Source organism: Trachymyrmex cornetzi, unplaced genomic scaffold, assembly GCF_001594075.2.
Source record: "Trachymyrmex cornetzi isolate Tcor2-1 unplaced genomic scaffold, Tcor1.1 scaffold230, whole genome shotgun sequence".
In the NCBI taxonomy this organism is placed as follows: Eukaryota; Metazoa; Arthropoda; class Insecta; order Hymenoptera; family Formicidae; genus Trachymyrmex; species Trachymyrmex cornetzi.
The window spans coordinates 635,922-654,157 of NW_017296957.1; the positions used below are offsets into that span (position 1 = coordinate 635,922).

The following is an 18,236-nucleotide window of genomic DNA, read 5'->3' on the forward strand; positions in this document are numbered from 1 at the left end:
TTTTCGGCGAGAGTCGTTAAATGCAAAGTCTAGTCTTTTCATTATCGACTACTGCATTTTCATAAACTCTTGGAAAACTTCTCTCGTACTTACAAAAAGAATACTACGATAAACAATCACATTTACGGATTGTTACCGTCGCATTCTACGAACACTTCAACTGTTCAACAAGATCCTTATGAAATAAAAGAGGAGAATATTGAAAACTTTCAAAGCTATTTCAGCGTAACCATCTTCAACTAGATTTGCGTAACGCAAAATTTGTTAAAAGATGAATTCTGAAATAATTGTTAATGTTTCTTTTTGGAGAGAAATCGTAATATCAAAATATTATATTCTGGAAATATTTAACATGTATCATACTCCAACAGGTTAATGTGAGACTCACAAAATCGAATAATCGTAAAAATTAAAATTGTTATAATCTAAAAATCGTTAAGATATTAATACAGAATAATTATGAATGTATTTTAAGAAATTCGTAGAAGAAAAAAGACGTTAAATCAACAAATTTAATACTTTAGGTTATTTGAATACTAACCCAATTTTCCTGGCATATATATAATTACGAACAATATACAAATATTAAAAATACCTGTGTGGTTGTATATTTCGCATAACGACACTGGATAAACATTGTACGGAGTGCAATAATTGAGTTATCATACTAACGGCGTACACACACGGCGGTCATGCATAAATAAATATAATAATCCGCAAAGCGGCGTTCCTCGATTCGCCAGGCAAATTAACGCGCGCTTTTGTCGAATGATATTTTATTTAATGTTCACGGGAATCAAGCATTTTCACCAGTAGCTGACTGCCGGCCCTCTTCTTTGCATTTGTGCATTATTTAAACCACAGCATTGTTTTAATGCTGATCTGAATCGTTTAAAATAAATAGATATTTGCTGTAATATAGAAAATAAGATTATACTGTTGACGCAACGCGTCAATAGAATAATAACTAATATATAATAAAATTTTGTTTTTTAATAAAAATAAATTGTTTTGCATTCACATTATGCTTATCATTATGGTTATCATAAGTATGATATATTGCCATATCAATATTAGTATTAATATAAATATACATATATATACATATACAACGTTCGAGAAATCAAATTATTATATTTATCTGGATAATTACGTTTAGCTGTGTGATAAAAAAAAGAAAATCAGGAAAACTATTTCAACTTCAATATTTCAGATATTCTATTCTTATGCCTTAGCCTTAATTGATAGTATATTTTAGTTTTACTAAAATGTGTGACTTTTACTAAAACATTCATCGGGAATTCATTTGAGATAAAAAACGAATGGTATCGAATATCGATAAGCGCAAACTGCGCGCGATATAATTTATGATGTTAGCCGATATTTGATGAATGGTATACCTACGCGCAGACAGTAGATCCTACTTGCATGATGTGAATGTAAAAGAAAAAAAGTATTAGAACGCAATGTGAATCGCTACGAAATGTAAGAAATAGAGGTTACACACAAGGAAACACAGTGGCAGTATACTTAATGAATTTATAATAAACTCCATAAGACGTACTGTACATCAATTAAATCAGCCTCGTTTAATAAATTAATTACGCTTTAATACGAAATGGAATGACTGAGATACACAAAGTTGTGTCGTTATCATATATAACTCGATATAGCACATCTTTTTCTCGCTTATCATATAGTACATAGTCCCTAAATAGCAACACAAGAAAGAAGTTCGCGCAAATATCCGATTCAGGTACATCATCTCGCACACTGTAAAATACTTAGGCGGGCCGCAATATATATTTTTCTCGAACACTTTTACTTATCAGTTATTCGTACAGAGAAAAAGTATGGCAGGGTGTATGTGTGTGTGTATGTGTGTCTGTGTGAATAAATATGTGTATACATGTGTGTATATAATCGAGCGATTTTACATACTCATATCTGTCGTGTTATATGCATTTATGTTTGGTATATGTTTGTATTCCATGTATATGTGTCTTTACGCTGTCGAGGAATACGCACGTACATTCATGCTACGTTATAGTCTCCTTCTGAGTTATAAAAGTACGAAAAAAAAACTATCTTCTCATACGATGCGACGAAACGTACTATATGTATGTATACGTATACCTACACATTGCAAACACATTATTCCCGCTGGAAGGAAGCAAGAGTACATGGTCTAATAATAATAAAATAACTCCTGAATATATATCGCGAGTATATATATCCAGCCGCGTCTGTCGTCGCTGTAGTGCATTTTGGACATTTCGTTGATCGTCGGATGAGTGAACGTCGGATAAATCATCTCGCTGTGTGGAGTTCGCCCTTCGTTCAACACGATTTTTTTTTTTTCGGTCTTTTCTAGTCGTCCGAAGCCGATCAAACTATCGGTTGCGTCCCGTCACTTCCATTCCTCCACCATTCGAACAAGCCTTTCAGGTTTCATCGCCGTGACGTGACCCAAGGAGCTTCCTGTATTCGCTCTGGTTGGATATTACTGCTGCGTGGTGATCCGAGGCGATCCCATAGAGGAAACGTCATCATCGCACAAAGCACCTCTCGAGCCCTCCGCCAGTCTCTTCCTTCTTCTTCTCCTCCACCTCCTCCTCCTCCTCCTCTTCTTACAAACACGTCAACGTACACAGTGTTCCAAAGCGCGTTTCTCAAACGATGCACTATATGCCTTTAACGAATGACGATTAGAAGAAGCGCAAACAATTCCAAAATGATCCTCGCCGACGGTCGCAGGCTCACCGTGGAGGACCCCAGCACTGAAAAATTATCGAACGAGATGCTCTAATAATACAATCTCCCATTTCTTGTTTGTGTTTTTCTTTCTCAAGGGATTGAGTCGCACGAGCGGAGGAATTCAGATCGCGGCTCAACGGCGTGGCTTTCTGAATGCCCCGACTGTGTTTCAAAGTAAACGCCTAAACCTAAGGAGGTCGAAGAGCTCATTGAGTTCGCCGGATATTGTTCGAGCTCGAATAAAATAGAACTCTCTCTAAGCAAATGAATCCGCAGCTGGCCCGCGTCTAGATTCTCAAAGTGTCTTGAATTTTGATAAATAATTGAAGACGTAATGGACAGCAATAATGTATTTACGAGGAATATGTCTCCTTGAAATAATTAATACATACAAATAACTGCATCGAGTTGGCATAGTTTATTTCTACATATTATATATGTATGTGTGTACATATGTACATATTCTGTTTCTCTCTCTCTAAATGGAGTTAGACATAAATAATTTCTCATATTTAAAACGACAATTAATTATAAATCGAAACAGAAACAGAAATAACGATAAAGCAGAAACAGAAGCAGAAGCAATAAATGCAAGTTAAATTTTGGGAAATGGAGTCTGAGACTCGGCATACTTACCCCACATGAATTGACATAAATATAAATTGTAATATGTATATTCTCTAAATTCTTTGGAATAGAATCTCACTTTAAAGAGTGAAAATCGAGCCAGTCTTGAAAAAGAGTAACTCAATTTTCAATTGTTAAGAATGAGATTTCAATCTTTGGAGTGAGATTCACTCTGACAGTTTTAGAAAGTAAAGTTATATAATATACATATGCATACACATTTTTAATTCTTACGCATTCTCTCGGTATTTAGCATTTTATAATTTATCCGTAAATTGATGCTTTACTATATCATAAAGTTATGATTTATGTGCCTCTTAGAACAGTCAATTAAATAACGCAAGTATATTGCGACGCCAAAAAGTGAAGAAACGTTACCTTTTACTCCAACCTGCCCGTCAGGTTTCTTCTGGCCGGTCTGAAAATTTGGCGGTGGCTGGAGGTAGTTGATGCCGACGATAGTTGCGGCAGGCTCGTAATGTATCACTCGCGGCCGATCCTCCTCGGCGCTAACTTCCGTGCTTTGCCAATAAATATCGTATATCGACGCGCTGCAACGTATCTTCAGCTTGCCGCTCACGAAGTGATCGTGCGAAACCAGGAACTGAAGCCCAATTTGCGAAATCTGCCACTCCGATTCGTTCGTGTCGAGGGGGCTGTACGTGCGAACGTGAGCTTTGAGAGGCTGAAGGGAGAAAAGAAACAGAAAAGATACAAATTAGTGTCAATGGGTTTTCGCAAAACTTCTCTAAATATGTCAACACCTTACAGTTATACGGGAGGTAGACAAAATAATGCGTTAACACCTGAGAAACAAATACTATCTATTTGTTTCATTAATAAGAACTTAGTTTACCATTTATCTTTAATGCAGAGTCTCTATTCTTGTTGAAATAGTGTTATACATGCTCGAATAGTATAGTAACTGCTGCAGTGTTATTATATCTTTAGGCAGAACATCTTCTAATTGATCCAAGAACGGATGTAAATCAGCCAACGCGAGCCAACACAGGTTAGGCGTGTGTGAAATCGTATACTTAATTCTTGAGAAAAATTAACAAACGATTCGATTGGGTCTTCCTCAGTGTAAAAATAAAATTGGTGACATATAAATTTAATATAAAAGATGCGATGCGCGAAGCAAATTGAATCTTCTAATTGCTTAAAAGATATTGAAGGAGAAAATCTGTTTCTCACTCTGCTCTTCAAAATTACAAATAATATTCGAATCGGACGATTGGCCAGAAAAGAAGTTTTGGAGAAAGGGTAATTTTGGAAATAATAGAATGAGAAGAAAATTTCCTTCACCAATTGATTTATACAAGCAATTGAGAGATGTTCTGAAAAATAATACAACATTATCTATTGGTAACTATTCCAACTAGGACAGAATGTGTATTAAAAGCAAATAATGAACCACTTTCTTATTAACAAAACAAGTGGTAAAATAAATGTGTATTTTCCAGGTATTCACATTATTTTGTTTATTCTCTATAGATATATATAGCATATAAATGTAATATAGATAATGTGGAAAGGTTATTAATTTATAATCATAATATGTATATCAGAGCCGTACATATATTCTGATATAATAGTAAATAATTTCGAATATATTTAATTTTAGAAAGTTAATTAGATTTCATTATTTGATGGCCTTGATGAGTTAACGATAGTATAATAGCTTGTTAAGAGATAAAATAAATATTAATATTGTGATATAAGGATAAAATAGTATATTCGCGCTGCTTCATATGTCATTAATGCTGCTGTTATATAAATTCTCGGTAGAGTAAGGCGATTTCAATTATCCGACAATCATATGTTCGTGCCTAGTACGAAATAATTTACGTAGAGGTGCGTTGACGTAAGACGATTAAGGAAACTATTTTGAGCATTGCAAATGCGACGTTTTGTAAAAATACAACTTTAAAATATATACTAGTATTAAAGCATTTTAGCATTTTATCGTTTAATTTATGATATTTACTAAAACAGTAAATTCAATTACTTAAATAATTACTCGAAAAAGATTTAAATACTTAGATATACAGAGATGCACAAAAATTAAAAATTTTTCGAACATTGCCTCAATCAAGCCTTAATTAAGAGACATTTACGTTATAATATTATACGCTAATTGAGAATCGGAATATTAAATTATTTTCCGCACTGCGGATGCTGCTCGCTCCAACTTTGGAACATCTCGAAGAGGAACGTATCCCATAAGCTCCCTTGTCTCTGACGTTTGATCAGGGATAATGGATCAAAGCCGGAGTAAACTAAATAGAGGTATCTGATCCTTCTCTCCCATTCCTTTACGTTCGTCTATCCTCTCGTCTAACCGCGCGCGCATTACTATCATTAGCAGTTAGAGCATACCTGTCGATCGTTGATATACCAAGTGAGATTCGCGGCGGGTTTGCTCCGGCCAGATGTGCAGTTCAAACGTAGCGGATCGTCGACGCGGTATTTCCTCTTTAGTCCCTGTATCGACGGCATCTCAGAGGGCAATTCTGCGAAGGCAATATATACTCCACATATATAGAGTGCTCCGGATCTTAGCCACCCCAGCCTCTGGCCTTAGTGAGCCACTCTCCATGCATACGTACTATTTCGTGGTGTCGAAAGCAGATTTTCTCTCGAAAATATCAAGGAAAACTACTCTTTTCGACAAATCTTCACATTAAAGTGTTTACAATAAATTCTTAAACTTCATATCCTAAACTGAAGTAAAACTCATTTCATATAAGATTAAGTCCCTTATTCTTTAATTCTTAACGACAATGTTAATGTCGTTGCACAGATTTTATACGTGGTAAAAAAACTACGCAGCGACAACATAACGATACTGACACTGTTATTAAGAGCTGCGGAATAGGACCTAAAATATTTAAACGATAAGAAAGCTCTCAATTGACAAACTTTCGAGTTATTTCTTCGTAATAAGATGCCATTAGACAAAGAATAAATTTACATATATGAAAGATAATTATCATGAATGGACTAAGAGAATAAAATCGAAACGTATTTGATTATATTATTGTTTTGTTATGACAATAAATAATTCATATTAATTGATTCAAGAACTTTCTATGTTGCTCGTTGTAGATCATTAACCTATTTAATTTTGCTTTGCAATCTTATACGAACTTGATAGTCTAAGGCCCGATTGCATCAAGCAAGACTTAAAATTCTCTCCCTCCCTATTTCTTTCGGCATTAAAAAAAGAGAAAGAGAATAATAAGTATTACCAAACATAATAATATAACCAACCATTTGGTAATAATTACTAAATCTATTTTTTTTAAGTAAAATTATTCTTAATTGTATTAACCGAATATTTGGCTAAAACTATTTCGGTTTACATTTGATAACTATTACCACTCTTTTTTCAGTGTAATTTGAAAGATGATTCTTTAGATTCGGGCCACCCTGTAGATACGCAGGGTCATTAACCTATTTAATTTTGCTTTGCAATCTTATACGAACTTGATAATCTAAGGCTCGATTGCATCAAGCAAGATTTAAAATTCTCTCCCTCTCTATCTCTCTCGGCATTAAAAAAAGAGAAAGAGACTAATAAGTATTACCAAACATAATAATATAACCAACCGTTTGGTAATAATTACTAAATCTATTTTTTTTTAAGTAAAATTATTCTTAGTTGTATTAACCGAATATTTGACTGAAACTATTTCGGTTTACATTTGATAGCATTCTTTCTTCAGTGTAATTTGAAAGATGATTCTTTAGATTCGGGCCACCCTGTAGATACGCAGGCGACCAAGCATCGCACGAGCTTGCGTGCAGTCGAGACGTTGTCGCTTTGACCGGGCTTGACCGGACGTCGTCGTTCCCTAAAGCCCGACGCAGTCGAAACTTTCGGCGATGATGGTTGGGGTCGATACGAGGGGAGCGAAACGGCCTTTCTCTCGCACTCTCGTCCCTCGTACGAAAAATTCTTCTCTTACGATAGACGGAGAGATTCGCGCTCGCGTGGCCCCGACCGTTTCGCTATCGGCACGCGTTGTCAAGTATACAATAACGCACACACGCGCAAATCGTTACAGACACCTGTACGTGTCGCCGTCAGCCCGGGGCTCGGAAAATATTACTTTTTCACTTTTTACGGTGGAACGTAAATTCGTGCGCCTCGCCGCGCCTTTACGACGAAAACGGGACGAACGCAACGAATATAAAAGTGTCGCCGTTCTCTGACGCGAGCGCGAGACGCGAGAATTGAATAGTCCCGTCCTTGCGGAAGATTTGTGTCGCATCTCCGAAACTCTCGAGCGCGAATATGTATATATTACTATATATACAGTATATTTTCTTGTTCCTCGTTTGCGAGCCGCGGCTGGCTGTGACGCGCGCGCGAGAGACACGAGTAATTAAAAAAGACATTTAATTCTCTCTCTCTCCGGGAGTACGTTTGTACGTAATATCAGAATAGATTACGGTATATTTGAAAAGGAAGTCCCAACAAAATGTTGCCAGGGCAGAATTTATCGGATGCCAGGTTTTAATGAAGGAACCTCGAAAATAGCGACGTGCAGTTTACGTTGTTAAAATATATTACTCGACGCGCAATCCCTGTAAATTGCGAAAGGCGTCGCGTCGCTCGCAAGGCATAGGAATCTCTCCGGTTTTTCCCTTTTTCCTCCCCCCCTACCCCCTTCTCTTTTTTTTTCGCAAAGCGCTTCGGTTCGTCGATCTTACAGTAAATTATCGTAAAAGTTTTATTGACGGCGAGAATGCGATTTAAATAGCGCGCTTATTATTATTCCCCTTATCAAAAACTCGATATCGCCATCAGGATACAGTCTCGGCTGTAAAGTGGACGAGGCGCGTTAAATCGCCCCGGTTGGTACAATAACGCTCTACGTGTTTTTTACGCAGTCGACGATGGCGTCCCAAGTTATAAACGTATATACGGAGTAAAAGAGCAGCGGGGAACAGGAGACACTTACCGACGACGTTCATCGCCGCGTAAACTATAGCCGTGTGGAAGGAAGGTGCATCGGCTGACACCTCGCAGCTGTACGCGCCTGCCGCCTCCAATTCCAACTTTGTCAGCACAACCTGCGTCGCGTTGCTCTCCGTTTTCTGCGAAATAAGGATAATTCATTACGATCGTGCGCCTTCGTCGTCGTCGTCGTCGTCGTTGTCGCGATTATCGGGGACACGAGGACCGCGGGAATTCTCCCGGGTGGATATGCACGGCATGTACGTGTACATACACGAGAATACGTAACGGATGCGCTTACGACAGGAATCCGTCCAATCCATTAATGACCAATGCTTCCGCCAATCGCACGACATGCGACCGACCTGGTTATTCGGTATCAGCCCCGGTTTGATCCCCAAACGGGAACCTCGTCTCGCGCGTTTCCCCGCGGTCCATTCGCAATGTTAAATATTCGCGATGCACTCGGGCTTGCTTTTTTCCTCTCTTCTCTTTTCATGTACATACATCGACTGCCGATTGCCGAGAGTCGTTATCGGGGATGTTAAAAGTAATGAATATCGCAGCAAGGTGTCCGAATTGCGTTTCGAATTGCAGTGAAAAGCGCCCGCGGCTTGGGGCATTCGTATCGCAAAAATGCGCGACGCACGGAGCGTTAGAATGATCGGACGTTAAAAATCGCGCGTGCAAGTGCAATAATGCAGAATGATCTATTCCACTGATTGTGGATACGTGTCGCATCTCATTGTACGGACATTCGTCACAACAGCCGACATTAGATCGTAATCGGAGCTGTCATGTCCGCGGCCGGAATTAAAAACTGGACTGTCGGACCACGTGTACCGCTACGCGTATAAAATTATATTTAACGGCACTTTAAGCAATTGGGTTGTGGAGCGTATAAAGTATAAACGATGCATCCACGAAACGTTCATAAAGTAAAATAGAATCTTATTTAGAAGGAATACTTTGAAGAGTAAAAATTGTAATTCAATATCGTAAATTGTATATACATTATTTGCGATATTGAACTGTACTCTCTAAAATTTTTCTGAAATCTCACTCTTAAAGATTGAAAATTGAATTACTCTTTTTCAAGATTACCTCGATTTTCACTCTTTAGAGTGAGAGTCCATTCCAAAAAATTTACAGTGCACTACATGTACTATATAAAACTAAATAACCATATATACATATATGTATATAGAATAGTTTTATATACATATAAGCATCTATATACATAAAACAACTGACGTAAATAACAAAGTGTCATCGATTCTTTCTAGTTGATGAATTACAAAAATACAATTTTTGAAAACTAGAATTTGCGATACCATAAATTGAATATAAGACTACAATAAAAAACGCGATAAAACTCCTGTCCAGTTAAAAAATTAAAAGGAAAAATAAAAACGGAATTTAATGGAGGGAAAACGCGACTCACACCAGAACGAGCAACACACATCGACGAGGGCCATCAGTTACTCCTCTCGTAGGGAGACAGCTCGAATTCAAAAACTTCGATCAGCCGATATGTAGAACGGTACGCTATACAGCAAGCAGGAACTGTACGTTCCGGCGGTATCGGTGTTATCGTGTTCTATTCGCAACTTCTCGACCGCAATAAATCCTCATCCCTTCTCTCACTCTCTTCTCTGTCTCTCTCCCTCTCGCTCTCTCTTCTTGACACCCGCTTTTTTTCTCCGCGCGATCCCACCGGGGCGTACGGACGAATCTCGAGATTTTGCGATGGCTCGCGGGACACCGAAGGTTGTAAGCTCGTCCGTCACTTTGGATTGGAGATGGGGGACGAGGGCAAACTTACCTTCACCGTTAGGTTTCCAATGGGGAAAGTCTTGACGGGCGGACTCTCGTTCGGAGCATAGCGATAAAACTCTCGACCCCCTTTGTACCACTTGACGGCATACAATGGGTCGCCCTCGGTGTCATACCAACATTTCAGCGTCGCCGAGTCACCCTTCTTCACGGCCGTCGGTATCTGGATGTGCACTCCCCGCAGACCCGAACAGATTCCTGAGAAAGATAGAAAGAAAGGATAAGGTTCGTTAAAATTATATTTTATTCGTGTCGTCCGACGTCCAGTGTCGTCTACGCCGCCGGGCATCGTATTACATATACACTCGCTGAAACGGCGCGGCGCCGCGGCGTTCCGGCATGCTCCAGCTCACGTTGTGCGCTTATCGGGACGGATGATCTTGCTGAAGTTATTAGGGCACGTGCAGGACGCAGAGACCCACGCGTATATGGATCCGAATCTCGACTCATGCCCCCGAGGGAAAAGAGGAAATGAAAGCCGAAGGTGAATTTCTGCCGTGTCACGTCATGAGAGGCGGCTGAATATCGCGATGCATACCTCATCGATTACGTTCGCGGACAGTGTTTCCCAAATAGGAAAAGTGACGACGTGCTTTCGCCCTTTTGCCGTCCGCGTCTGGGAGGGTAAGCTGAAATAAAGGCGCTCACATTATATTCTCTAACTATCGATTTAAGTCCCAGCGATGGTCTACTTTGATTTTGTATTCCGTATGGCCCACTCTTTCGTGACTCAATCTTCCATTAAACATTATCTTGATATCATACGCATGAGAATAATAATTTGTCATTGTAATTATTCGATCTTTGTATAAAAACGTTATATTCGTTCTTTATCGTTCATATATACTACTATAATACTACACGCTCGACAGAGCGAAAAATGACCTGATGAAAGATATATTATTATATTGATTAAAGATGATATTTCCTCTGACCTTTCTATCTAGTAAGGAAGTCTCATCTTTTAATTATATCAAATGATGCTATGCCGCGAGCTTGGGAACCACTGAGTTTCGCAGACAGCCACGGCTGATTATCAGAGTGACATCGTCATTACGCGGAAATCCTCGTAATGAAAGCAACCGCGAATATAATACGGGCTCGCGAGAAATAGTTTCTTATAATAACGGCGGCGCGTATAACGCACTCAACTCGATCTCATCTGCGGATTCGAAATTATTCGGCGAATCCCATGTCGGCCGCCGGAATCCTTTATCGATCGCGAATAGAATCCTTCCTGCGTTCTGCCCCGTTCCTCCCCCCTTCCCGGTCTCGACCAAATATTCTCATTCACAAGGAATGGGATCGATCTCACGCGAGAAACAGAACTTACGCGTTCTCGAAATGGATCTTGTCGCGGCGGCGCCTTTCGCGGAATTTCCACGTGCCAATGTATTCGAAAATCGTTCACTTTTCCAAACGGTCCCATTTTCCAGCTATTTATGTCACGCGTTTTGCATAAAAGATTATGCAATACATTTATAAACGTTCCATATGTCGATCAATGAAGAAATACCATTAAAGACGAAAATCTTAAAAAGGATGTACAGCCTTGGTAAAAAATGTTAAGCACCTTATTAATCATTATTTTTAGCTAAAAAATTGATTTATCATATTTGCTGTAAATTATCTTTTGTTTCAAAAACCCTTTAAACTTATGTATAATTTGAGTAACCAACAGGTAACAATATAGATAAAAAAATTCCAAATAAATGAAAAAAATATAAGTGACTAATATTTTTAGCCAATACTGTGTGTTGTCTAAAAACAGTATCAAAAATATAAAATTTTCATAGATCGTTCTGTTTTTACGTATAAGTATTTATGTAAAATTTAAGCACAATTCTTTATTAGTTTAAAAGTTATTTAATTTTTTAGTTGATCCTAATTCTTACGTAAAATTCTTACATTTTATAATACTTATTTGCAAATTTGATAATGAAGTAACATTAAGAATTTAAAATCAAATTTTTTATACACATACTAAAAACAATTATAAATATTCATACAAAAATTTATTTAGATTTACTTACTCATTTAAAAATTATTGACCTAAAACTGCAGCAAATATAGTCCATTTTATAGCATAAAACCATTATAAGTCAAATTATTTGTTGTAATTTGTTTCAGGACGTAATTACGGGCTAATGTTATCAAAATTTTTTAAATAAAATCTTGACTGATATTACTCAATTAGCTTATCTTGGCTGATTGTCCGACTGATATTTTTTGCTAATATTGTCAAGTATAGTCAAGTCATCCTTAACCATCATATATTATAAATAAAGTTTGAAAATAAGAATATAAAACTAGAGTCGTGCAACACATCGTGACTTGTTACCGTATTCAATCAGGTAACAAACTTTTTGGTCAGCAAACTCTTAAGTTAGATATTCTGTTTATGTAAAGAAAGCCCGTAGTATTAAAGTTTCCGTGTAAATGATTCATACAGTACGCAACGATTTCAATGCGACATTTTTACCCAAGTTTCCACGCGCCAAGGCGAAATTCTTAGCGTTTCTTTCCATAGGATCGATATAACGTCGGCTCGCAGTTTCACGGATTGGACGAAGAATTTCGGAGGAGTATCGTAGGAAAATATTGCCCCAGCGCATTAAAGGGTGAAACGATGGCGGGGGAAGAGGGACGTAATGTTCCTCTACCTCGTTTAGAGGCACTTCGCGGGGCTTACGGGTATTTAGTAACAAAACCACGAGGGCACTCTCTAGCGACCGGTCGTTAGTCGTTAATAAAAAGTGGATTTGCGGCGAGCGTAGTTACGACTGACGAGGAAGAAGAGGGTTGAGGGTGACAACCCGTCCAAGACCGTCGTCGTCGTCGTCGTCGTCGTCGTGACGGCAGAAAGTAACGAACGTGCCGTCGTGCGAAAGAAACAGATAAGCACGCACGACGCCGACGCCGACTGCCCGTAAACGCACTCGTGTACCACTCTCGATGAGCGACGGCGATATTAACGAGCTCGAATTTACTTCGAGCTATCCGAGTTTTTCGCGGTATATCGAACGAATGTATTCTCTCACAATCACAAAACAGAGAAGAAAAAGAGAAAAAGAGATGTGCGAATAACGCTTCGCAATAATTTCCATTGGCTCGGTGTACCCGGTGGCGAAGTGGGTAATATCAATCTGCTCGAGAGACAGCGGCTCGATTCGGAATATTCGATGCCGATATGAGAGCGAGTTCAGCTTAATTCGCTTACACTAATGGCGATACGCTCGGTTTAACGGACGGCTCTCGCGCAATGAATGCGATTTCGCCCGATCGGACAATCGCACGGACGGATCTCCAGAACGGATATGACGTTCGGTAGAGCGATCGGCTTAATTAGCTGCCGAGCGAAGCGACGGATCGTATTTGCGGAGTGGGAGAGAGAAAGAGACACGGGAGGCCCCGTATCGTCGTGCGCTTCGACGCTTCGCATCCCTATACGCTCCAATAGGAAGCTTATCTTTTGTGCGCCGGCAAAAGGCTCGCTCGCACGATCGGGCGAAAATTACTGACGAAAATGAGCACGCATCATGAGACTTTGATTCGAGATTTCGTATACGGAAATGTGTTATCTGCGTTCTGCTATTTTTGGCGCAAACTGATAAAGCGAGATACCGTAATAATGAAACAATCGCCGCCGACGCGCATCGTTATCTGCGTTATAAATGCGTGGGTAGGCGAAGTTTCGTTCTTTTTTTTTTTTTTTTTTTCGGAAAGGGAGAAAAAAGGATTATAACTCGCTTTTTACATAGTAGAGCCCCGCTTGTAAAAATATCGTGCTAATGCAGACGAGATATCTCGCGCTTAATATCGGGTTTCGGAATCCGTTCAATTTGAAGCACGGTGCTCGTTTTCAAGCGAGATGTTTGTTAACGTCAGATGCGCAGGTTTCCATGACGTAGAGGATCGCGTGGAGTATACATTTTAACACTTCATTTATCAAACGTTATTATTTGTTAGGGGGAATTGAAAACGGTATAATTCCAGCGAGAGTTTATTTCTACCACATCCCTGCTATCCATTTTTACCGCGACGAGGAAACGGTAGGAGTTGAAATTATTTTCGCGCGAGTCTTAATTCGCCAATTTCAATATGTAATTAGCATACGTCGCATACGAGAGATGATAATTTATTATCAATATGTCAACGATCTCGATAATTTTAACTTGCTGATTGATAATTTATATGTTGTTAAACGAAACAAGAGGATATGTTTCCTAGACATCATGTACAAATTATGTTCTTCTTGCAATCATTTGCATATCGAGCAAAATTCTCCCTGGGAAAGAGCTTATATTTGGCAGAATTATTCTGAAATACATATGTATATATACATATACATATATCAATATAATTTTAACTTGCCGTCTTATTAATAAATTTTCGTGTTGTTGAATGAAATGACAAAGATATTTTCTCGACATTATGTATAAACATGGACATGTGAACAGTTTGATAAGTCATTGATTTTTTAAAAGAAGACTATGTTGAAAAATAGATTGAATTTTTATTTAAAAAAAAAAGTTAAAATATCACTGACTTATCAAACTGTCCTCGTATATATCAATAGAATTTTAACTTGCTGTTTGAATAATTTACATATTATTGAGTAAAATGATGTTTTTTCGCTGTCATATACAAATTATCTTCTCACAATCACTTTAATATTAAACAAAATTTTCACTAGAAAAGAGCTTATCTGGCAAAACTGTTCTAAATATATATATGCAGTATATACATATATATATAGATTAAAACCTCGTATTAGCGAATCTCGAATTAGCGTATAAAATCTCTTCCATTACGCGCTAGACGCATGTGAGTAGCATGAGTAGCGGTAAAACCTTTAATAGGACCCTGAATTTCATGGTTTAGAAGTGAAGCGGAGACAACTTTGTTATTACGTTCAGAGCTTCACGAACTATTAAGAGATTTCAGTATATATATATACATACATATATATATGTATATTTTAAGACAGTATATTATACGAAAGAAGAGGAAGATTGACGAAGATTGACGGTGAGCAGGAAGTCTCCATTTACAAACGTAAAAGTAGTCTTGAATAATAATGATCAATATATATATATATATTGTAAAGTTTCAAAATAATCAAATATTCGATCGTTCGTCGACAATCGTTAATATTAAGAAAGAAAACATCAATAAGAGAGGAAGTTTGGTGAGGCCGGATCGTAGTGGAGCGCGAATTTATCCGGCGCGATGGAGGGCTCTCCGCCGCGCACTATAAAATCGCATTCGCCAGAATGTCATTAATGGGATTATATACCACCGTGATGGGAATTCGTTAAATTTGTTAATGCCCTATTACGGGGAACGCCCGTACGTTTTATGGCGAATGGTGCAACGACCCGACACCAACGTCCGACATTCCTCTCGGATACAACGCCGGCTGGTTCAATGCTCGCGGCGAAAAGGATCCTCTTCCCGAGACGTCTCTCGCCTCTCATCTTAGCCAACAGTTTTTGCGCTTTGTTCCCCGAGTAGCAACGCCCACATCGCCAAGACGAAATCCATTTCGTGAGCTGGAAATCCCGAGGATCCCGACACAGACGTTCCCGATTCTCTCTGTACGACATTTGCGTATCGCGTTATAATTCTTACGACAGCTTTGCAGTCCTCGCGCGTACCGCATCGTCTATGCATGTACTTTATGCTAATATCCGTAATGGAGAAAGTTTCTGATATCATGAAAAAGCGTCTGACCTGGAGCACTCAGGCATGAATTTTACGGTGGCGCTAAATTAACGATGGTAATGTATAGTCGTACGCTTTAACTTGAAATTTTTATAGTTTGGCGCCATGCGCTTCGATGCGATAATGCGATAATTTAATCTCGCTTAATATCGGTAATTTAATTTAATCCATGTTAACATAATAAATTCATTGGATTTAACGTAATAGCTTGACCGAAAAGTCGAATATACGTACGTTTGTGCATGTAAAATTTATATCGTCGGTTTGCACACGTACACGCACATGTTTACTCGAATGTGTCAATGAAAGCGTACGTTTCCGAACGAAATATTTGTCTACGGCTAACTTATAGCTTATATTTTCATATTTTGCAGTTACAAGCTCGTGCCGTCGCTGCGGCCGCGCGAAAGTGGTCCATCTCGTCCTTGAAAGGAGTAGAACGGCTCTCTGTACGGACCACGTTGACCGATAGGTATCGAGTGCAACCCGATTCGGCATACAAGTCGCAAGGATGGATCTATAGCACAGGATGCCGTTTATCGGGGCAATGAACGTGCGAGGCGGCTAGCCAGCTAGCCAGCGGGAAGACAGACAGCGCATAGCGGGAGGACACGCGAATTGAGGAGAACTGCGAGAAGCAAGGAGGATACCCCGGAGCGCATGCATGCTGTCGATGACAGCATTTACCATTTATGCAACGGGGGAGATTCTGCGTGTACGTGTGCAGCATGTACGCATATACATAAGGGTGGCAAGGGCGGTGCGGAAGGCGCCGCGTTGGAAGGCAACTCACCCACGATGTGAAACCACAGGAGGATTTTCAGTTCCATGGATACTTTTGTCGCTCGTCGTCGTCGACGTGTCTCACTAGGGCTGTCTGCGATCCTCGCTCGTTGTCCGTCGTCGTCGCGTAGGACGCGTCTCTTCGCATGTCGTTGGAGAGGCTCCTCTCCGCTCGTTCTCTTTCTCTCTCCCTCTCTCTCTCGATCGCCTCTTCAACAGCAGCAGTAGCATCAACAGCTATAATAGCCAGCACGACGTCTGTGTAAGAGGATACGCACGGAAAGCGACGACGGTGGAAGCATAATCCTCCGCGCGGCGGTGCGGTGAGTGGCGTTGTGTGTACGAATGTGTGGATTTCTGCGTGACTCGATTACGGGAATGATTCCCCGATACGGATGAGTATGCGTGGCTCGCCGAGCCCGGCTTCTCTCTGGTGGTGCACGGCTGGCTCCGTCGCTGCTGGAACCCCCGTTTGCGTTTCGCGCAGAATCAATTTCCTCGCGAAAACGACGACGGCGCCGGCGACGCGCGCGGCGAGTGCGCGAGCGTGACCGCGCGAAACCGCGCCTGCGTCTCCGCGTCGTTGAACGTGTCTTAGCGACGTGTGCACGTACAAGAGCGGCCGTACTCACACCTATACACGGACGGAGGGACACGCACCCCCCCGACGTCGTCGTGCTGCGGGGGTGAATGTGCGTACGTACGAGTAAAATCTGGTCCACCGATAGATTCCGAACAACTCCGAGTCGGCCCCGATAGGCCGCCAGTCTCTCCCCTTTCCTCCTCCGGCGCGGCGCCACCCCCCCGACGCTCTGCGTCGCGGCGTTGTTCTCCCTTCCGTCCTTGCATGTGTGTTTTGTGTGTATATGCATTCGCAGGATGAACGCACTCCTGCTACGAGGCGGGCGGTCTTGTCACGATGTGTTCCCTTCCTCCTTTTTCGAGATATACCGCTATCGATATTCTATCAGACCACCTATCTGGATATCCGTTTGTCTATTTGCAGGTCTAGCTGCTCTGTACCGCTTTGTTTTACTTGAATAACTATATATATATATATATATGTATATGTATATTCGAGCTGAGACAATACTGCTCCGCTCCTTATCCGGAATGTCTCTTCTACCAAGTTTTGCCTTGACAGATAAATTACAACGAATCGCTATTACTTTCGCAATTATAATTGTTTTATATCATTATTTAATATTTGATAGTGTAATTAGATTACTTTTTATACGTCTCTTATAAGTATTCATATTGACACTCTTGTACAGATTTATACCTATTATACATGCCTTTGTAAATTTATATACCTACATTTAGTCTATTTGAAAAGAAATAAATAAAAACGAAAGTATTCCGATTAATCTGGAGTTTGTTATTCATCCATTTGCTTAACGGTATTGTCTTCCTGCTATTCCTGTTACTATTTCTCGTACAACAGTTAACGTAACATTGTGACACAATGAACGAGACTTGTCTACGGCATAGATATTGTTCAGCTTTTATCCTCCAGAAATATGTGTGGACATAACTT

At 39.8% G+C, this 18,236-nt stretch overlaps 1 pseudogene; it reads right to left on the minus strand.

Annotated features, from left to right (window-relative positions):
• Positions 1 to 1,236: 1,236 nt before the first annotated feature.
• Positions 1,237 to 17,207, minus strand: LOC108760892 (uncharacterized; annotated as a pseudogene).
• Between the last annotated feature and the right edge of the window lie 1,029 nt (positions 17,208 to 18,236).